The sequence below is a fragment of the Lycorma delicatula genome, chromosome 12 (genome assembly GCF_047948215.1).
Source record: "Lycorma delicatula isolate Av1 chromosome 12, ASM4794821v1, whole genome shotgun sequence".
Classification (NCBI taxonomy): Eukaryota; Metazoa; Arthropoda; class Insecta; order Hemiptera; family Fulgoridae; genus Lycorma; species Lycorma delicatula.
In genome coordinates, this window is record NC_134466.1 from 39,159,733 (window position 1) to 39,182,304 (window position 22,572).

General features: G+C 27.5%; 1 long non-coding RNA gene across 2 annotated transcripts in view; it reads left to right on the plus strand.

Annotated features, from left to right (window-relative positions):
• Positions 1–22,572, plus strand: part of LOC142333259 (uncharacterized) — a 51,518-nt gene that overhangs the window by 833 nt on the left and 28,113 nt on the right. For both annotated transcript variants that reach the window (XR_012758571.1, XR_012758570.1), the window contains exon 2: positions 21,722–21,805. This is a non-coding gene — a long non-coding RNA (uncharacterized LOC142333259). The remainder of the gene's footprint in view (positions 1–21,721; positions 21,806–22,572) is intronic.

The window sequence follows — 22,572 nt, forward strand, 5'->3', positions numbered from 1 at the left end:
ACCCATATTTCCACTGGATATTATTGATAACATTTACTATAATGAGTCCTTTTTTCCTTAGTTATTTCTTTTAACTTGTACAATATATAAACCTCAAGCTTAATGTTAGTAGCCATCCCCTAGTTTATATAAAAGATACAAAACTCTTTGTATGGAACTCTGTGCTTCACAGTTACAGTGGCGTGGTGTTTGGCTGTTGTGCCCATAGGAAGCTGCATGGAGAGAGAGAGCACTGTTGTTCCTGCAGTGCTGGTGGAAGCTAGTTTTATTTTTTACTTTGTGGGTGAATGGATCCTTGTTTGTTCCCTTTTCTAGTTTTGTGTATGGAAGGAATATGAAACTGGTTTAGTTGTTTTTTCATTAGTGATCAGAAGATAGTGGAAAGCAAGAGCTTTTTGATTGCCAAAGCCACCCAAAATTAATTAGTAAAAAGTAATTATGAATTTGTTTCTACAGAGAACATAGAAATTTAAATTAAGCACCATTGAACTATAGTGTTTTCAAGCGGGCATTTTGTACAATTAGATTACAAGTGTGCAATTAGATTATTAACCTGCTTCCAGCTATTCTATTTTATTTATTTTTTTTCAGTTCTGTTTTACAGAAAACTTTAACCATGGCCTTGAAAAGTCCCAGAAAAAATTTCTGGAGCAGCACCCCTATTAATTTTAGCCATGAGCCGCCACTGATTCATTGTATGTTTATGATTGTTTCAAAGGGAAAATTGATTGAAATGGCAAATTTTCAAATTTATTTTTGTGTCATCTACCCAAATATGAAGTATTTAATAAATATTAACTTTTTTTAATAAATAGTACAATTATAATTACTATATATATAATTACTTTCTTGGAGTGTGTTTGAATGTTTTTCTTTGGATACATATGTAAAATGCAGTGCATAAAATTAACCCTTTATAGGGCACAACTGGGTTTAAAAAATATTTTTTTTTTACTTTGCTGGTGGACTTAGGCATTAAATAATGTATTTCAATCAAAATTGGACATCAAATCTGTGGCCTTGGTATATGTACCAAGGACCATTCATGATAACTGCACTTACTATGTACCATAATATGTATACCATATAAATTTTTAGTCACTTAGAAAAGAGCTTCAAAAATTTATTAAAAAATAAGAAGAATATTTGTAATATATTTGTGATTTCATATTTTATAAAATTACATTTTGTTTTTTTGTGTATTAAGATAAAATAGCTTTATATTAGCATATACAGATGCTAGTAACATTTTGCTTACAATAAGAACAAAACAGGTGTAATTTTTTGAAGGCCTACTTGCATCTTGTAATGACTTAATTTAGGCATAAACCTCAAATAAGATCAAATTAAAAAAGAATATTGCATTATAGGTTCCTTTTTTACCAGAAGTACGTACAAAATAAATGGTCATTTATGCCATTTAAAGAATTTTTTTACAAAATAAATTGAGCAAAGAATAATGGAGGACAACTGTGTAATGGGTTATATAAGTTAAGTAATGAGATAACAGAGATTTGTTAATTTAATTATTAAAACTAAATTATATGAATAGCTGTTATTATTTTAAATTTGTTTTTTTAAATTTAATTTCATTATTTTATACACTAGTTTTATTTTTTTTTTAACTTGACAGATGACCAGGTGGTTATGTCTAGGTATGGAGTTAAGTGTTTTATTATAATAAAATTATAATATTATTTTGAAAGAAAGTAAAGTTGTTTTATGGTATTAGTTTTTCTTTTGGAAAATAAAGATGTGTGTATGATTATTATTTAAATTATCACTAATTAAAAAATATTAATTTTGGTATTAATTAAATATTTGATTTATTTTATCCAAGAAATCTATTTAAAAAATATATAACTGCTTTGTGTTTTTCAGTAAAAACTTTACTGAAATCTGACCTGACATTTGTTCTAAATCAAACTTTCATTTTAAATACATCTACTGAATTCAATTTAAAATCAATTTTATATAAAACGTAACTGATAAAGATTATTTATCTTTTAAAATAGCTACACTACTTGGACATTTTAATAATAAATTTGGTTTAGTTTCAATCTTAAATGCTACTTTTGATAGATGTGTAGCACTAAAATATAGAATCATTTTGATCAAAAAAGCTGAGTGAAGTATAAATTTACTGGCAAAATTAGAAATTAAGTTGGTTTATAATGTTGTCAAAATAATTTTATGAAAAAAATTATCTCATATAGGAGCAATAGAGTTTTAAGAAAGATAACTTATTGAAAGTTTTTTAAAATTCATTATTTATTATTTTAATTAATGTGTATCATCATCAATTTTAAATCTGTTTGATGTAAGACATAATTAATAAATATTATTAATCTTTTAAATTATTCTGCCACACTATATGGACATCTTAATAAAAGTTTTCTTTTGAATAAAAGATTTCAATTGCTTTTTTAATTTGGCAAAGTACAGTCTAAAGTTTAGATCTGTACACAATGATCTCTTCTCAAATGAGGAGATATGATGAGTTTGAATACACTGCTAGAAGGTTAAGCTGTTTAATTTTTTTTTTACTTTCCAAGCTTTAGCAATATATGCTGCTATAACAGAAAAATATATAGGTCAGTCAAAAAAAAAAAAAAAAATTAAAAATTGTGTCTTTTTTACAGACTTTTTGATGTAAAGTCAGTCACGTGATAGAATTGTGGGGGGTGAAATTGAATTTTTAGATATTCATTCTTCTTTGGTTAACAGCTCTTAGACTGTTGGCAGCAGCTCTTCATTCTTGCTTATCAGAGTTTCTTTCTTATCAGGTTCACTGTCTATATCATCTATTATCTATTCTATGAACGCCAGCCTTCCTCTACAATTTCTCTCTTCCATCTGTCCTTCTATCACCCTCTTAACCATACCTGGTGCCTAAGAATGTGTCCTATTAGCTGAGCTCTTCTTCTTTTGAGATATGAGTTGTATAAAAGTATCATTCACTTAAATTGGATTTCCTTATATATTTATACACATATATGATGTGTATATTTATAGGCCTATGTATAAAACTGTGCTTCAAAAATCTTCAAACTACTAGATTAATTTCATTGAAATTTAGATATGCTGTAGTAGGATATCTGAAGTTGTGCATGCAAAAGTTTGAAGAAGAGTGGTTGTGTTGTTCTTCAGTTACCTATAATTTAAGGTCGACAACAGACAACATGACTTGACTTATTTTAAATTTAAATCCATCTTGAAAGTTACATTTTAAATGTAAAAATCTTAATATTTTGATAGTCTTTACCCTTGAGTATTTATTATACATAATATTAAAAAACAGCTTACCACAATATATTATTTAATTTCCTCAAAAATTTTCAGGTATTCTGCCATTTTCAGGAGGAATTTATAATTAAAAATAAAAATAATATAGAATTAAATACATAACAAATGATTGTCATAAAATAATTTTGTAAGTGTTAAAGTCATAAGTTAAATTAAAATAATTATGTCCGTTTTTGTAAGAGTATCACAATTGTTATCAATTGTGATACTAATGTTGTAGATATGTACACCTAATTTTGTAGTAGTTTTTGTAGTTGTGATACTGTTGTAGTAGATAACAATTGTGATATTCTTACTAAATGGATGTAATTATTTTAGTTTAATTTAAGACTTCAACATTTAAAAAATTTATCTTATGATGATCAGTTGTTATGTGTTTAGTTTTATCATATGAATTTTATATATTTTAATTATAAATTCCTCCTGAAGGTGGCAGAATAGCCGAAAACGTTTGAGGAAATCAAGTAATATACTGGTAAGCTGTTTTTTAATATTAGATATAATAATTATATTTTACCAACTGTGCCATTTTTGAAAAACTTAATTCTTTAGTATTTCGTGAAAAAAGATTAGCCAAAACTTTTTCATCTCCTTTACAGAAAATTACAAATTTGTTAATTTAGAATTATGGCTATATCTTTATATTTACTAAACAATTTTAAAAAGTTTATTTTTACATTTATTATCACTATTTAGGAATTATTTTCTTAAAAATTATTTTTACCTGAATTTGCCTTGAGTATGGGAGGCCCCAAAATAAAAAAAATAAAACTTTTTGGAAATTCAAATTTTTAATGCTCAAAATACATTCTGTTAAACAATAAAGTCACTAAAATAACTTAATATTCCTCCACTGATGGTGGAACTCGCAAATTTAAAAAAAAAGATGATTCCCAACAGTGGTCTACTGGGAATCAAACCCAGATTAGCCATCCATTTTCTAACCCATAAGCTGTTATTACACGACTGCCCAAAAAGGAGTGTAATGAATTTAGGTTGTATGTATATATGTTTGTTCCACCATAGCAATTCAATGACTGAACCCATTTCAATGTATGACCCCATGTTGGAATCCTTACATTACCAGGAGTGTCATAGGCTGTATAAATATATATATATATTTTTTTGTTTACTTGTAACTAAAAGGCCACAAAAATCATATATACAATCCACAATTGATAATTTATAATATTTTCAGTATATTTTCAATATGTAGATAATGTTATATAAATTGATAAGCGATAATATTTTCAATATAATAAATATTTTTATTTATTTGTATTGAACATATTTGTGTTAAAAGATCTTTTATGGTATTGAATGAGGGTCAATCCATTTGAAGTGACCCATGGGTGGTGCTTGACTAACAAAAAAACTATTGATCCTGGAAGGATAAAACAAAAAGCAATTTATTCATATTTTATCAAGGTAAAAGAGTGGTACTGTTGTTTATTTACCTATTTCTCTTCTTTCTATGAGAAAATTCTTAATAAAGTTGAACATGAAAAACAGTGAAATTTCATTTTTGGTAATTTTTTTCAAGAAGCAGAGATGGCATGCACAGTTTGAATTTGTTTTTATATGTAGGTATATGTTAGTAGTTTTACCATAAATAATATTAGTGGTAATATACTTAAACCTAAACTTTTATGAATTTTTGAAAAGTATTTTTTTTTTTTTAAGTTTAAATTTTGGCTTCAAATAACACTGATGGTGATAACACAGGTGATAAAAATCCCAAATTTCCACAACTTACAGTTTCTTTGTAGATGTTTATGTGAAATAAAAAGGTTTCTTGTCTTCTGTACTAATAAAAAAGTTATAACCTCTCAAAAATCGTGAAAAACCTGTTAAAAGCAGTACCATTTTGACTAACTAAATAAGTGCTCCAAGGGAGTTTTTTGTCTTCTTTGCACTTCACATTATTTTTTATATTTGGCCCCTATGTTGTTGGAAGTTGACATTTTCAATATTTTTAAAGTGTATGTTAATATTATTAATGTGTTAGTATTAATAATTATATGTATTATATTAATATGTTAATATTATTAATATATATTTTTAAAATTATTATTGATAGGTTGTAATTTAATGATAACTTATCCAAACCAGTAACCTAATACAATTTTGATTCAAAATTGCCTGCATCTTTTTTCAAGAATTCATTTTTATTTTTATATTGGTTTATTTTTGTAAATACTGTCGAAGAAAAGATAAATTGTAGCAAAGTTTGAATTATTCTTCAATGAAATAGGCTGTTTTTGTAGCAATAAAAGTTTATTATTCAGTGTGGTTAACAAACAGCTGTGATATCTCTTCTAATAATTCTCTTGAAGTTGTATGAGAATGAACAGTCACTGTAGTTCTAGTGATGTCAATTTTCTCAGCACTTTGCAGAATGGTACCACATTTTGTCTTGTTGAGACTTTTGAAATGAAGTATGTGGTCCAGCTGGGTGGAAAAAATGACCCTGCACGTCGTCGTTTTTGAAGTTAATATCTACCACTTCTCTCCACCACTGATTGTCATGCACACAACCAGTAGAGTCTTTTTCCTTAAGTGAAAGTGGTACAATACTTGACTTAACACAGGATGGTCTTCATAGTCCTTGAAGTCTGAACTAAAGTAATATCTTACAATGCCTTCTGACACAGGAACATACTTGTGGTAGCTTCTAGTACCTTAATTTTTAATTATTGATGGAGGTGATAAAATGCTACAAACAGCATCCAATTGTTCAATATTGTAATGTGGAGCAATGTATTGTTCTTGGTCTTTGCATTCATATAGTTCTTTGTTCTGCTGAGAAAAAATACTTTTGAAACAGGTAACACAAAGAGAGTTTCTAGGAGCTAAATTTAAATTTTGAAAAATGTGTTCTTTAAGAGCTTGCTCTAATGTTATTCATAGATCTTTTTTACTAAACATAAAAAAAAGACACTGCAAGTCGTAATTTGAGATTTTTATCACCAACCCCATCAGAGTTATTGGAAGCCAAAATTTGAATTAAAAAAAACAAAATTAGGGGTAAATATGTCACCATTAATATTATTTATGGTAAAACTACTAACATATACCTACATATAAAAAATAATTCAAACTATGCATGGCATCCCTGCTTCTTGAAAAAAATGATCAAAAGTGAAATTTCACCGTTTTTCATGTTCAACTTTATTGGTAGTTTTCTCATAGAAAAAAGAGAGATAGGTAAATAAACCAAGGACCAATCTTTTACACTGAGAAAATATGAATAAATTGCTTTTTGTTTCATCCTTCCAGGACCAATAGTTTTTTAGTTATGATTTTTTCCGTGCACCCTGTAACAGAAATGGCCGCCACAGGTAAACTGCTTAAATAAAAAATTTTTAAAAATAGTTTAAGGTCTTGAGTCATGTAGGAAACAAGTGGGGTAAGTTTCAGTTTTTTTTGGAATTGGTCAAGCAACCAGCTTATGTTTTTTTTGGGGCACTTTAAATGGATTGACCCATGAATGAATTATGGTAGTAAATTTTATTAGTTTACTTCCATGGCAGTGTCTTGTGTTTGTTAGTGTTTTTAGTAAATTTAAAAAATTTAAAAAAAAATTATACTAATACAAAATTGTCATTCATACGCTATTTAATTATCCTATATTAAAGAGCAATGTTTGTCAGTGATATTTTTTTTTGTCAGTCATGTTTTTTAATATTTATATCATGTTAACCCATAATAATTGTTGACTGCCAAGTAAATTATGTTTACAGGTTTTTTAAATTATGTATGTAATACTCTAACCAGTTTGTTAGTTAGTGGGTAATTGTTAATTGTAATCCATTAATTATGTTTTGTAAAAAAAATTATGTTAGGTTTATTTTAGAGAAATATGTATTGATCTTTTGTTTCCTTTGATTTTGTTTTGATGAAAGTTACTGTGGAACTCGTGTGTGTTTTTTTTTTTTAATAATTCATAACACTTTTATTTATAATAGATGTTTGAGGTGATGAAAAAATATTGTCTATTGATTTTGTGTTGTAGACATTTAACATTTTCAATTGTTAGAATTTCTAATCAAACCTTTTTTTTAAACTAATATGTTTTTAATGTAGGATGAAGTTATGCTGTTTATTTAAAATTGATCTAATGTCCATAATAAATTTGTTTTACTAATAAAAAATATATTTTTAACTTTAAAAAAATTAGATCCAAACTACTTTATTCTTATTTTTACATAATATAATTTTATTTAGTACAATGTTAATAGATTTTTTAAATATTCCTGAAATTTGAAAAATGTATATTATAAACTCATTTACTAATAAATATATTTTTAATTTGTTACAACTGAAGCAAGAAATAATTATGGTCTGACCCAAACTGTTCTGAATAATAGGCAAGAAATTGGTACTTTTAAATACAAACAGTTATAATTCTAAGCTATGAATGTTATTTTTATCACCAGTGTTAAAAAAAGTGTGTGGTGCTCATCATTACCAATGATATTAATGTTTTAACAAAGCCCTTTTCATTACTTGTAGTAATTAGTAACCCAATTTTTTTTTTTTTAATTTAATTAAACCAACATTATTTTGATGGCCTAAAAATAATTTTTTAATATTTTTATTATATTCACATCAACAATTAGAATCATTAGCCTCATCAATATTTGTGTGAATGTACCAGTAAATGTGTAGTCTTGAACAGACTCAGGCCGACCATTCCCTAGAGTAGGGTTAATTGAAATCCAACTACCAAAAAACATCTGTATCCATGATCTAGTATTCAAAAATTTGTTATTTTTACTTTTGACAATATGTTTTTAATGTAGGATGAAGTTATCAATATTTGCTGTTATATTTGACACACATTGGGGTGTAAAATATCATATCATACCATATCGCATATTAAATCATAATAAATATATGATGCTGTGACATCACACTTGTGAACAAGCATATTTTAATACAAAATGTTTTAATTATTTGTATAATAGTAATGCATAAAAAAAATCAATTACAATATTAGATCTGGAAGAACTGGTGAAGGATAGTAAATGAAAGTATTTAAAGAGCGAGTTTTAAAATTCACAAAGAATCCAAATACATAGAAAAATTTAACAATTTTAGTTCTTCTTTAAAATAAAATTTATAGACAGATATAAATTAGTTATTGCTTGAAATGAATTTCTTTACAGAATATCTTCAGCATTTTTTTCGTTCTTTTTTTTTTATAAAAAAAGGTTTTTAGAAAATGTTAAAGAATGAATTTCTATAGACAACATCCTTTTGTCAGTTTTTTACTCTGGGTATTATTATATTTTGCAATCTAAATAAACTTAATTTAAAAAAAAATATATAATAAAATATTTAATTTAGTTGTTTTGTAATACTGAAGATTTTGTTTTGTTTAATATCCAGTTAAAATCTATCACATTTTGATATGTTTTGTTTTTATTAAATTTCAAAATTTATATGGTTGCATTTTGTTTCTGTGGCTTTATTCATATCGTTTTACTCAGAATCAATTTCTTCAAATTTTTTGTTTAAAATTTTTATTTATTACCCATTTAATGAAGTTATTTCATGCCAAAACAAAGTAGTGCGTTTTTTTACCCCAATCTTTTGTCTTTTACCCCTAGATTTCTCAAAAACTGCTAAAACACAGTTATTATACCTATCTTTTCCAATTTTTTCAGGTCAAACATCATATAAAACATTCCTTTTACTTCATTATTATTTTTTCGTTGTCATTGGTGCGTGTACTTTAGTTACCATAGTAAATATACTATTCCGTCTTTTATAATTTAATTTCTTTTTCAGATTTGTATAAAATCTATAATACTTTAAATGTTATTTATCAGTATTATTTTTATAACTATGAGAGTACTGCACACTGTGGGAGACTAGAGTGTGGAGCCCTCTGGCTAGATGGGAATGGCAAACAAAGCACACACTGTGGGAAGGGTGAGCAATGCGAGCTATGCGGCCCTGTGTCACCAGGGTTAGCCTCAGGAGTCCCTGGGTTGGCATAGGGTTCGCCTGGGCCCTGGAGCCTAGGGAGCAGAGCCCCATGGCTAGAATGTTCCATTTTACAGGGGTTTCCATCTGGAAGAGATTAATTCCTAATAAATTAAATTGGGACTTTGGTAACTGTTTGTTTTGAGGATGTTTCTGTTTTTAGCAGGTTCTGTTTTGCGAAGGTTCCACAATATTTCTCCCTTTAAATTGATAAAATATTGTTTTCTTTTTTTAATGCCTTTTTTAGATGAAAATAATATAACCTGTTACAAGTTTATGGGTTGAAACAGTCAAAAGATCAAGAAATTTATAAAAATATAATTTTTTTATTAAAAAAATTCCATTTGGCACGTTGGAAGGCAGAGGTAGATTTCACCAGTCCTAAGTAGGGGATAAAAAAGATCCCCACCTTAAAGTTAAGAAAAACTTCAGATTTACTCAATATCACAATGGTTGCATGTGAAAAAAGTTTCGCATATTTAGCATACGACAAGCCCCATCTTCTTAGAATTCCGGCAACATCTTGGTCATCCCTTGCCGTAAGGGTTGGTCATATAAAAATTGTTTCAGACAAACATTTTATGTAATGTTTAGAGGATGAACAATCACTTTAAACAGATTCAATGCTGTGCCTATTAAGGGAAGTATGATTCTTTTTTGTCTTCACTCACCTGGACCAATGGTTGATGATATAAAAAGAATTTATTTAGGTAAGTTTTAGGCCCTTATTCAAAGAATAGTAGGAACTTTAAACGAGTTCAATATTTTACTTAATAAAAAGGTTATATTAATATTTTGTTTTTTTTTTTAAAAGTCCCTCCCATTTCCACCCTCGTGGTCGATTTTCGCCATTAACGAATTCAACTGAGATTGTGGGATGAGTTATTTTTAAGGAACAATTTGAAAGTGATTGTACAAAATTGGACATAAATGTATATATATATATATATAAATTTATATATAAACTTTGGAGCTGACTATGGTTTTGGGGTCTGTGGGATGTGAAACATTAAGAAGATATTTCAACATTTTTTCCTGAAGTCAAATCATGGTACTCATTACAATAGGTAGCTTTCTTATGAAATCTACCTAAAAGGGATTCCAAAGTAGTATCTCCAATGTTTTAAATGATATTAGTTTTTTACAAGCGTAAACTATGTAAAAAAAAATAATTTTCATTAAGTACTGTCATCTTTAAAATAAATTCTATTTATGTTTAAATTAATGGTTGTGGGCTACTTGATATAAGACACAAATAACTTTACAAAAATGCTACGACTGTTTCTAAGAATAATATTCGCCCCATGTCAGGTTTATCAGATAAAGTAGTTTCTGTTGTCTTCATCATTGTGTTAAATGTACTATTGCGCACATTATTATGCTAAACCAACCAAAGTGTGTGATAAGTGCAGATATACATTAGATTACAATCAACTCTAGTTCTAGTTTGTGTGATGATCATAAATACTCTCTCTCTCTCGAGAGAGAACTATTTTGACTGGTGTCACTTGTCGATCAAATTTTTTAAAGTTTAACAGTCATAAGAAAGACCAGGTTATATAGTGTAAAGCAAGTTAATGTACCGCTTTATATTGGAAACGATGCGTTATATGTATTTATTTAAAATGTCAATCAATCTTCAAAAGGTGATTAAATACATAACTGAAAAAAAGATTTCCAGGATATCATAGATCTAAAAGTGTTTAATTTTCCTAATGCCTGTCTGTAATTTTCTTACTGTTTTTTTTCTTTAAAAAATTATAAAGCTTTATTTGAAGTAAAATATTGAATGCAATATATATATACACATATGGATTCTAAAATCAGACCTTTGAAGACTCATATCAACTCTGTACTAATAATGCAAATATGTATGATTCAACGTGATCCACCCAAGTACAGAAAATAAAATAAAATGACATCGCCTTATTTTTTCATATGATTTCTACAAAAGTAGTTTCGCGGTAGCCCATACCTTCAGTTGTAGATATTTTTTTTGTAAATTATTTTGTGTAAAATTACATATTAAACATAAAAATTAAAATTACAAATAAAAATATATATGATGTCAATTAAAAGTAAAATAAAAACATACATATATATGGCTGGCCATATGCATGTAGCATGTTTTTTACTTAATTTTAATTGACATCATGTATTTTTATATGTAATTTTAATTTTAATATTTTTAACATTTAATTGTTATTTTTACGTTTAATATGTAATTTTATACAAAGTGTTTTACAAAAAAAATATCTACAGTTGTAGATGCGGGATACTGCAAAAGTACTTTTGTAGAAATCATATGAAAAAGTAAGGTGTCATTTTATTTTCTGTACTTGGGTAGATGACATTGAATCATATGTGTATGGATTCATACATTTATGTATGTATGTATTCATATATATATATATATATAAATGTATTTTCAAGACCTTTAAACAGAATATCATATAAAATTTTTACTATTTCATTACTATATTTTTACTATTCATTATTTACAATGAAATAATGGAAAAGTGTTAATTTGAAAAAAATTATATCTGTTATTAATTGATCTGTTATGATTAAGTAAATGTCGATCAGTACTTTTGTTTGAATGAAAAATTAACTTGTTAAATATTACAAAAGTGATACCAGAGTAACAAAAAATTAAACATTTTTGGTTCTACAGACAGTAGAAAATTTTTCTTTATATTTGAAATCATTTGTTGAAGTTTGGCATGACCTTTTGTAAATATGACTCCTCAGTGTATAGGAACAGGATTATATCTCACATAACTTAAAGTATCCTTTCATTCCTATTAACAAAAGTTAATTCACATTATTACTTCCTAATATATAATCTACCTTATCAATTTTATTATTTTAGACCTAGAACAGTGAAACATACTCTTCTAAGATACAAAGCCAACAAATTTACATCTATGTAGGTAAATATGATATGAAGTTCAAACATGTTTACATAAAAAAATTTTATAATTCAAATGTTTATACTCTGACTCAAAGGACAGCAAAATATGAAGAAATATAAACATTTACATCATTTTTTGAAATTATAAAGTAGCATATTATTTCCAATTTAAATTTTACTGGGAAAGTAAAATGTTAATAAGAATGTAAACTGTTAATAGGAAGGTAAATATAATTTAGGGTAGTTTAACTTCATGTACAAGCATTCCTAATTATGCAATTTATGGGTTTTAAAATTCATTAAAATTGAAGAAATTTTTGTGTTCAAAAGAGTATTGTTATAAAAAAAAGCTGGCAAAGTATTACATAACTTTCCTTGCTATTAATATTAATTAAAAAAGTTAGAATCAGAATAAAACAAATATATATAATTTTTTTAGGTAAATTTAAAAAAAATTATAAAAATTTAAATATAAATTTATAAAATAAATTAATAATTTAATAATATTTTATTTTACTTTATTATTAATATAATTAATAATTTTTTTAATAAATTTATATAATATAAATTTATAAATCTTTAAAAAAATTTAATGACCGTATATAGGTTAAGCTTAATAAATTTGCTTATGCAGAGTTTATTCTAAATGTAAAATTCCTTTCAATAAAGGCTAAAACAAGAAAAAGAAAATTTCCAAAAAATGTTTACATTTTAAGTCCAGCAGGTATAAATTAAAAAAAAAAAATTATAGACATTTCGTGATAGCTTTATATATGAAGTATGAACTTTCAAAAAATTTTTGAATATATTTAAATTGAAGGAAGGTAGAGTAAAAGAACAAAAAAAGAAAAACGTAAATTTTAATTTTAATAGGTGAGAGTTAATTTTTTTTAAAAAGTTTTTCACTTATTTAGATATGAAATTGTAACAAATTTGCTTTAATAAATTTTTATCCAAAATGCCTATAAATAAAATCGGTTTTTAATGATATCCCTCCATCTCCATAATGAATTTTGAAAAAGATTAATATTATCAATATCCCATATATAGAAATATTTGAGCCAAATTTGAAGAAAATGGTTTGGTCAGTCCTGAAATAAAGGCTGAAAACACTGCGATATCCTTACATATGTTATTTTGGTCAACATTTTTTTTAAATAGAATACTTTGAACATACTGTACAAATGTTTTAACAAAAAATATCTAATGGTAATTAAAAAATGGTAGCTTGTCAGGTTATATTGAAATGCCTGGCCAGTTCGTAAGACAATTTATTAATAATTTTTTTCTTTACCCAGGTTTTTTTTTTGTAAATCATCTAATTATTTTGTTTATTATGAGCTGAGATTTAAACAACTATTTTAATATACAAGGAAAAACATATTACATCTGTATACAAAAATAAATTACTAAAATAAATGAAAAACTAATAAACTAAACTGAAAAATTTTTTCAACCTTGTTGAATAGAAATTTTTTTAAATATTCCATTGGCAGTATATTGTATTGGCATTGGACCCTAAATTGTAAAGATTTGTATAAACCCGATACCCAATTTTTGACATGATTATCATTCTTTCCGTTTTAACAGCTACATTATCTGTATTTGCCAGGAAAGTAAAATTAGTGTAATTTTGTTGGTTTATTATGCTACAAGTATAATGTTTTGTTTTTTTTATATTACTATTTGGTGCTACAGACACTTTTGCATCTACACGTACTAAATTAAATCAAAATAAATATAATATAAAGTTAATTTGTTTTTTTTTTTATGTTAGAAATTAAAGCAGTTTTTTTTTTTTTTCAGTATACTTTTACAGTACGTAACATTGAAAAGTAAAATCAATACTGGTATCAAATCATTTATTAATGAATGAATGCTACATTTAGATTTTTTTTGATATTGTAATATTTTGTCATGTTGGCTGTTACATCTGCTACCTGCATATTGATTTTTTTGAACAAAATATAGAAATAGAAATATACAAATATTGTTTTAAAATGTATTCATCTACACAGTACATACTTACTTTGTAATAAAATATTTAGTTTAGTATCTTAACAATTATAAGAAATACTTTTGCGTTTGTATTTAATTACCAAATTCAACTTTTTATTTATTTTAATTAGATAGGTTTATTTTTTATAATAAATTTTTATGTATTTTTTCATAATTTTATACCTTTACCTTTTTCCATATTAGTTAATTAAAATCTCTTGCAATTATAAAATTATACATGTAATATTTACAATATGATAATTATTTTTTTTGGTTTTAACCTTATGTATCAAACCCTATTGATATCAACTCTAACGAGGAGGTTGACTTTTTAAATATTTTTATTCTTTTGCAGTTTTAATTAAATGACATAATTTGACAAATAATAATGAATTAATTGATATATATGACATTAAAAAGAGGTTAGAGCAGTAACCATCCAAATATTATTACATCGTATATTTAGCTTTTATGAATTTCTAAAACAAATTGTACAAACTAATATTGTTAGCTTAAACAACCTAACTCGTTTAATATAATTATAGTTTATGGAATCAAAAGCAATACAAAAAAAATGAGTTATTAAAATTATATCAATCAGCATTTCAAAAATTTTTTAACTTTTAAAAAGTGTTAATATGTTACTTGCCAGTGCAATATTTTTAAAAATTTCTATTCAACAAGGTTATGAAAGTTGAAAAAAATTTTCAGTTTAGTTTGTTAGTTTTTCATTTATTTTAGTAATTTATTTTTGTATATAGATGTAATATGTTTTTCCTTGTATATTAAAATATTTGTTTAAATCTTGGCTCATAATAAACAAAATAATTAGATGATTTACAAAAAAAAACCTGGGTAAAAAAAAAATTATTAATAAATTGTCTTATGAACTGGCCAGGCATTTCAATATAACCTGACAAGGATCTACCATTTTTTAATTACCATTGGATATTTTTTTGTTAAAACATTTGTAAAGTATGTTCAAAGTATTCTATTATAAAAAATGTATTATTTCAACATTTTTACTAAAAGATTTAAAATATTTTGAAATAAACATTTTTAATATGTAAGAAAATAAAGAAAACTAAATTTTTTTTTTTTTTGTCTTCAGTCATTTGACTGGTTTGATGCAGCTCTCCAAGATTCCCTATCTAGTGCTAGTCGTTTCATTTCAGTATACCCTCTACATCCTACATCCCTAACAATTTGTTTTACATATTCCAAACGTGGCCTGCCTACACAATTTTTCCCTTCTACCTGTCCTTCCAAAATTAAAGCGACTATTCCAGGATGCCTTAGTATGTGGCCTATAAGTCTGTCTCTTCTTTTAACTATATTTTTCCAAATGCTTCTTTCTTCATCTATTTGCCGCAATACCTCCTCATTTGTCACTTTATCCACCCATCTGATTTTTAACATTCTCCTATAGCACCACATTTCAAAAGCTTCTAACCTTTTCTTCTCAGATACTCCGATTGTCCAAGTTTCACTTCCATATAAAACGACACTCCAAACATACACTTTCAAAAATCTTTTCCTGACATTTAAATTAATTTTTGATGTAAACAACTTATATTTCTTACTGAAGGCTCGTTTAGCTTGTGCTATTCGGCATTTAATATCGCTCCTGCTTCGTCCATCTTTAGTAATTCTACTTCCCAAATAACAAAATTCTTCTACCTCCATAATCTTTTCTCCTCCTATTTTCACATTCAGTGGTCCATCTTTGTTATTTCTACTACATTTCATTACTTTTGTTTTGTTCTTGTTTATTTTCATGCGATAGTTCTTGCGTAGGACTTCATCTATGCCGTTCATTGTTTCTTCTAAATCCTTTTTATTCTCGGCTAGAATTACTATATCATCAGCAAATCGTAGCATCTTTATCTTTTCACCTTGTACTGTTACTCCGAATCTAAATTGTTCTTTAACATCATTAACTGCTAGTTCCATGTAAAGATTAAAAAGTAACGGAGATAGAGAACATCCTTGTCGGACTCCCTTTCTTATTATGGCTTCTTTCTTATGTTCTTCAATTGCTACTGTTGCTGTTTGGTTCCTGTACATGTTAGCAATTGTTCTTCTATCTCTGTATTTGAACCCTAATTTTTTTAAAATGCTGAACATTTTATTCCAGTCTACGTTATCGAATGCCTTTTCTAGGTCTATAAACGCCAAGTATGTTGGTTTGTTTTTCTTTAATCTTCCTTCTACTATTAATCTGAGGCCTAAAATTGCTTCCCTTGTCCCTATACCTTTCCTGAAACCAAATTGGTCTTCTCCTAACACTTCCTCCACTCTCCTCTCAATTCTTCTGTATAGAATTCTAGTTAAGATTTTTGATGCATGACTAGTTAAACTAATTGTTCTGTATTCTTCACACTTATCTGCCCCTGATTTCTTTGGTATCATTACTATAACACTTTTTTTGAAGTCTGACGGAAATTCCCCTTTTTCATAAATATTACACACCAGTTTGTATAATCTATCAATCGCCTCCTCCCCTGCACTGCGCAGTAATTCTACAGGTATTCCGTCTATTCCAGGAGCCTTTCTGCCATTTAAATCTTTTAATGCTCTCTTAAATTCAGATCTCAGTATTGTTTCTCCCATTTCATCCTCCTCAACTTCCTCTTCTTCCTCTATAAAACCATTTTCTAATTCATTTCCTCCGTATAACTCTTCAATATATTCCACCCATCTATCGACTTTACCTTTCGTATTATATATAGGTGTACCATCTTTGTTTAACACATTATTAGATTTTAATTTATGTACCCCAAAATTTTCCTTAACTTTCCTGTATGCTCCGTCTATTTTACCAATGTTCATTTCTCTTTCCACTTCTGAACACTTTTCTTTAATCCACTCTTCTTTCGCCAGTTTGCACTTCCTGTTTATAGCATTTCTTAATTGCCGATAGTTCCTTTTACTTTCTTCATCACTAGCATTCTTATATTTTCTACGTTCATCCATCAGCTGCAATATATCGTCTGAAACCCAAGGTTTTCTACCAGTTCTCTTTATTCCGCCTAAGTTCGCTTCTGCTGATTTAAGAATTTCCTTTTTAACATTCTCCCATTCTTCTTCTACATTTTCTATCTTATCTTTTTTACTCAGACCTCTAGCGATGTCCTCCTCAAAAATCTTCTTTACCTCCTCTTCCTCAAGCTTCTCTATATTCCACCGATTCATCTGACACCTTTTCTTCAGGTTTTTAAACCCCAATCTACATTTCATTATCACCAAATTATGGTCGCTATCAATGTCTGCTCCAGGGTAAGTTTTGCAGTCCACGAGTTGATTTCTAAATCTTTGCTTAACCATGATATAATCTATCTGATACCTTGCAGTATCGCCTGGCTTTTTCCAAGTGTATATTCTTCTATTATGATTTTTAAATTGGGTGTTGGCAATTACTAAATTATACTTCGTGCAAAACTCTATAAGTCGGTCCCCTCTTTCATTCCTTTTGCCCAGCCCGTATTCACCCACTATATTTACTTCCTTGCCTTTTCCAATGCTTGCATTCCAATCTCCAACTATTATTAAATTTTCATCTCCTTTTACGTGTTTAATTGCTTCATCAATCTCTTCGTATACACATTCTACCTCATCATCATCATGGGCGCTTGTAGGCATATAGACGTTAACAATCGTTGTCGGTTTAGGTTTTGAATTTATCCTTATTACAATGACTCTATCGCTATGCGTCTTGAAATACTCCACTCTCCTCCCTATTTTCTTGTTCATCACGAAACCTACTCCTGCCTGCCCATTATTTGACGCTGAGTTAATTACTCTAAAGTCACCCGACCAAAAGTCGCCTTCCTCTTCCCACCGAACCTCACTAATTCCTACTATATCCACGTTTACCCTGTCCATTTCCCTTTTTAAATTCTCTAGCCTACCAACCTTTTTTAAGCTTCTAACATTCCACGCTCCGACTCGTAGAATGTTATTTTTTACTTTTCTGGTGACCCCTTCCTTAGTAGTCCCCACCCGGAGATCCGAACGGGGGACTATTTTACCTCCGGAATATTTTACCAAGGAAGGCGCCTCCATTATTGCTTTTGAAAATGCAGAGCCACATTTTCTTGGAAAAAAAAAACAGCTGTAGTTTTCCATTGCTTTCAGCTGCGCAGTACTCAGAGGACTGAGTGATGTTGATACGGCCGTTTAAGTCGTCCTGACTCACGCCCCTAACAACTACTGAAAGAGCTGCTGCCCTCTTTCAGGAATCATTCCTTAGTCTGGCTCTCAACAGATACCTCTCCGATATGGTTGCACCTTCGGTCCAGCTACTCTAAAAACTAAATTATTTTACTCTAAAACTAAATTATTTTTATGGTATTGATGTATTATTTAACCTAAAATTTTAATGTACAGGCTTTACGAATTTTATAAAATTATTAAAAAAAATATAAATGGCTTGCTTTTAAATTAGTTAAATTATTTCAGTGGCCTTTTAGACATAATTATCTGCAACTTCATCAGAGGAGTTTTTCAGTATTGTTTACAGCACCCACCTTAAAAAGATTAAGACCATGTAATTAAATAATGTATTTAGTTTATTTATTAAATATGTTGTTTTTATCAAGTTTAGCATTTTGTTAATTGCATATTATTTAAGCGTGTTGATTCATTAAATCTTTCTGTTTATGTACTTTGTAAAACATGATTTTTAATCTTTTCATTTTGTTTGTTTGTTTGTACTGTTCAACAAACTAGACAATACTTAAGAAGTAAAATTTGTCTTCAAATTTTTATATATTCAATGCCTAATGAGAGCAAGGATAAAAAATTTAATACATTACTGAAAAAAAAAAAAATTTAATATTGTAAAATCAGTATTCAGACCATACATGTTACTACTTATTTAAAATAACATGAGATAGCTTTTCTTCTAGTGTTTAGCAGCATTTATTTCTAATAACTTTTTTATAGTTATTTTATTTATATTTAATAATATTATTTATATGTATTAATATTCTCATAACTATTTATACAAAGCAGCATATTTTAAAAATAATCTTGTATAATTTTGCTATAGGAATCTGTAATATATATTATAATTTAAATCCCATATTTTATTTATTTTTTTATTTGACAAATTTCAAATGAATTTTGATTTTTCATCTTTGATAAAGTAGTATAAACCATTAATTGTTTTATCCAGTTTAAATCATCGTATCTTTTATAATTCACACATTGAAGATTAACTATTCAATATCTATTTCATAAAAGTTGATACGGCTGTCCTGGGGTATAAAATATAAAAATATACCATCCTTGTTTTGAAGTAGTTGAGTAAAGATCTAAATACTTATAAAAATAAAATTGTTAGAATAATTTTTTTTTACAGTCTGGTTTCTCTGTGATCATTTTGGTGAAAGATACATTTTTAATAAATTTAAATAAAAGAAACTTTCAAATAATAATTATTATTATTAAAAATTATATTAAATTTTATTTATTAATAGTTCAAAATTAAAAAATAAAAGATTTAAAGTATAAGTAAAGAAGAATGGGCTTTTATTTTTACAGGTTGTTTTTTTTTAACTACAAGAATTTTATTTTATTTTTCATTTTTTTGTGATATTTCTTATGTAAAATATGGGTAGGTTTATAAAAATCGTTTCCCTTTTTAAAAAAATAAAACAATTTTCCACGTATACAAAATATGAGGAAGTGGCATTTTGGTAAAAATAAGAAAAGAAATGACAAAAAGATATTTCTTCCAAGGATTAAAGGAATATGTTGTTATTTTTATATATTTTACTGTTTAGGTTTTTTTATTATTATTTTTTCTTTTTCTGCTTAGGCTGCCAGAATTACTGTCAGGTATTATTTCAGAAGATGAATGATGATGACATGTATGAGTATAAGTGAAGTGTAGTCTTGTACCGTCTCAGGTCAACCATTTCTGAGATGTATGGTTAATTGAAATCTAGCCACCAAAGAACACCGGTATCCATGATCTAGTATTCAAATACGTATAAAAATAACTGGCTTTACTAGGACTTGAACGCTGTAACTCTCGGCTTCCAAATCAGCTGATTTGGGAAGACGCGTTAACCACTAGACCAACCCGGTGGGTTAGTCAATTACACCCAGCCGCGTCGCATCGCACTCACAGTAACAGTGGGTGTGGTTGTGTATATATATATATATATATATATTTTTTTTTTTGTTATTGAATTATTATTCATCGTAAATTGTTTTTTACAATCAGTGGTTAATAATTATTAATAAATCAATGTATTTAAATTAAAAAAAAAAAAATTAAAACAAAAAGAGATGAAGTCTGATTCAAACCAATATGAGCCTTCCCCTTGTAAGATCCAAGTATTTCATTAATTAAAATTTTATTTAACTATTACTTTGGAACCAACGAAAGTAAGTACCACATATGATATTTTGTTGAAAAGCTTCAATAAGGGCTTATTACTGCAGTTAAGAAAAAGTCCAAAATCCAATTTTTTTTTGGATTTTGGGCTTTTTTGAACACTTGGTTCAGTCAATTGCAATCAAAAGGGGAGGTGCACAACTAGATGTTATATCAGCACTAAATCCAAAATTTCAACATCCTATGGCTAATTGTTTTTGAGTTAAGCAAGATACATATGTATCATACAGACATCATAACGAAACTTGTTGAAATGGATTCAGGATTGGTCAAAATGAATATTTCCATTTAAATCTGATAACTGAAATTTTTCGCAATTACAATACTTCCTTGTATAAGTACAAGGAAGTAAAAGTCTGGACTTAAAGTTTAGAAAATTTTAGCCGAATGCTATAAAGTTTAGAAAATTTTAGCCGAATGCTATATTTATGGAATGTCTTGTTATATGGAAGTGAAGCATGGACATTGAGAAGTTTTAAAATGTGAATATGGTAAAGGATGATAAAGTGACGAATGAAGAAATATTGAACAGGATTAAAAAAGAAAGAACGTGGGAAGTCTCAAGAAAAAGGGCAACTGGGTAGGGTGTGTGGTTATAAAAAGTGGAATTTCTACCATTGCACTAGAAGAGAAAGTAAGTGAGTAAGAAGAAAAATGAAGTTAATAGATGTGGTGAAGATTGCAAACTATAAGGGATTGAAGGAGAAGGCTTGGAACAGAAATTAATGGAGACATCAGTGATGCAAAAGACCTGTCACCAGCCAGAATAGCAAATCATGATAATGAATTATATAATTTTTTGTTTGTTTGATGAAATTCAAACTCAAAGCTTGTAGGGATATGAAATGTAATTTCTGTAGCATATGAAACATGCTAGGCCTGACAGATTTGAACCTGGGACCTCCAGATGAAAAGATGCGACACTACCACTTGTGCCACAGAGGCTGGCAGTATTCTGTAATTATTACCTATTAGTGTATTGTCATCATAATAGAATAATAATAATTATAGTTGTGTAAATGATATTTTTTACATTAACTTGCATAATAATTATTATTTACTATAACTATTATTTAATTTTTTTTTCTGTCTTACTGCAGGCGTTTTAACAAAGAAGATGTTCTGTGATATGGAAGGAGATAATGTGGAAGAATGAAAAAATAACAGGAATAACTAGTTAATTTGTAAGTCACCATCCTAATAATTACAATAATCATAGTAAATTATACGTAAAATAACTTATTAGAATATTTTTTATTGTCTAATCAATATTTTTATAATAAGAACATTTGGTTTTTTATGAAAGAGAATTTTTATACATAGTTTTCTTTAGAGAGAAGCATCTATTGATTTTTATAATTTACACATTTTGTTACGACAAGAATACTGCAGTATTGGTAACGTGGTTTTTTTCATTTTGTTCAATAATTCACAGTTGCTGATGTACTTGTTCATGTTCTACATAATACAAAATTATGTTTTCTGTTTTTTATCACAATGTATGTTAATTATTTTTTTTAAATAAAAATATTAATTCCAAATTATATTTCTTTTTTTTGTAATGTTTCTGACTGTTATCTTCAGATTGTTTGGGAGGTGTTGGTCAAACTTAAGAAACCAACTCAGGACATCAAAATAAACAAAAAAGGTTTATGGATAAATTTCCTACATTGTTTCATTTTTCTTTGTCTGCCATTTAAGAACGGATTAGGTATTTTAATGAGATTTGGTGAACGTGTACCTTATATTATCTTCTACAAAACAAATAGTCTGAAGATTTTCCTTTGAAAATTTAAAATATCAGCTGTTTAAATTTTTTTAAACATTAACAAGCTTCATAAATAGTAATTTTATTGGATTATGTTTTATTAGTTAAAATTTGTAATTTGGACTAATATCACCTTTTTAATTAAGTACATATGAAATACCTGTTTTGGAGGGTCTTCATACC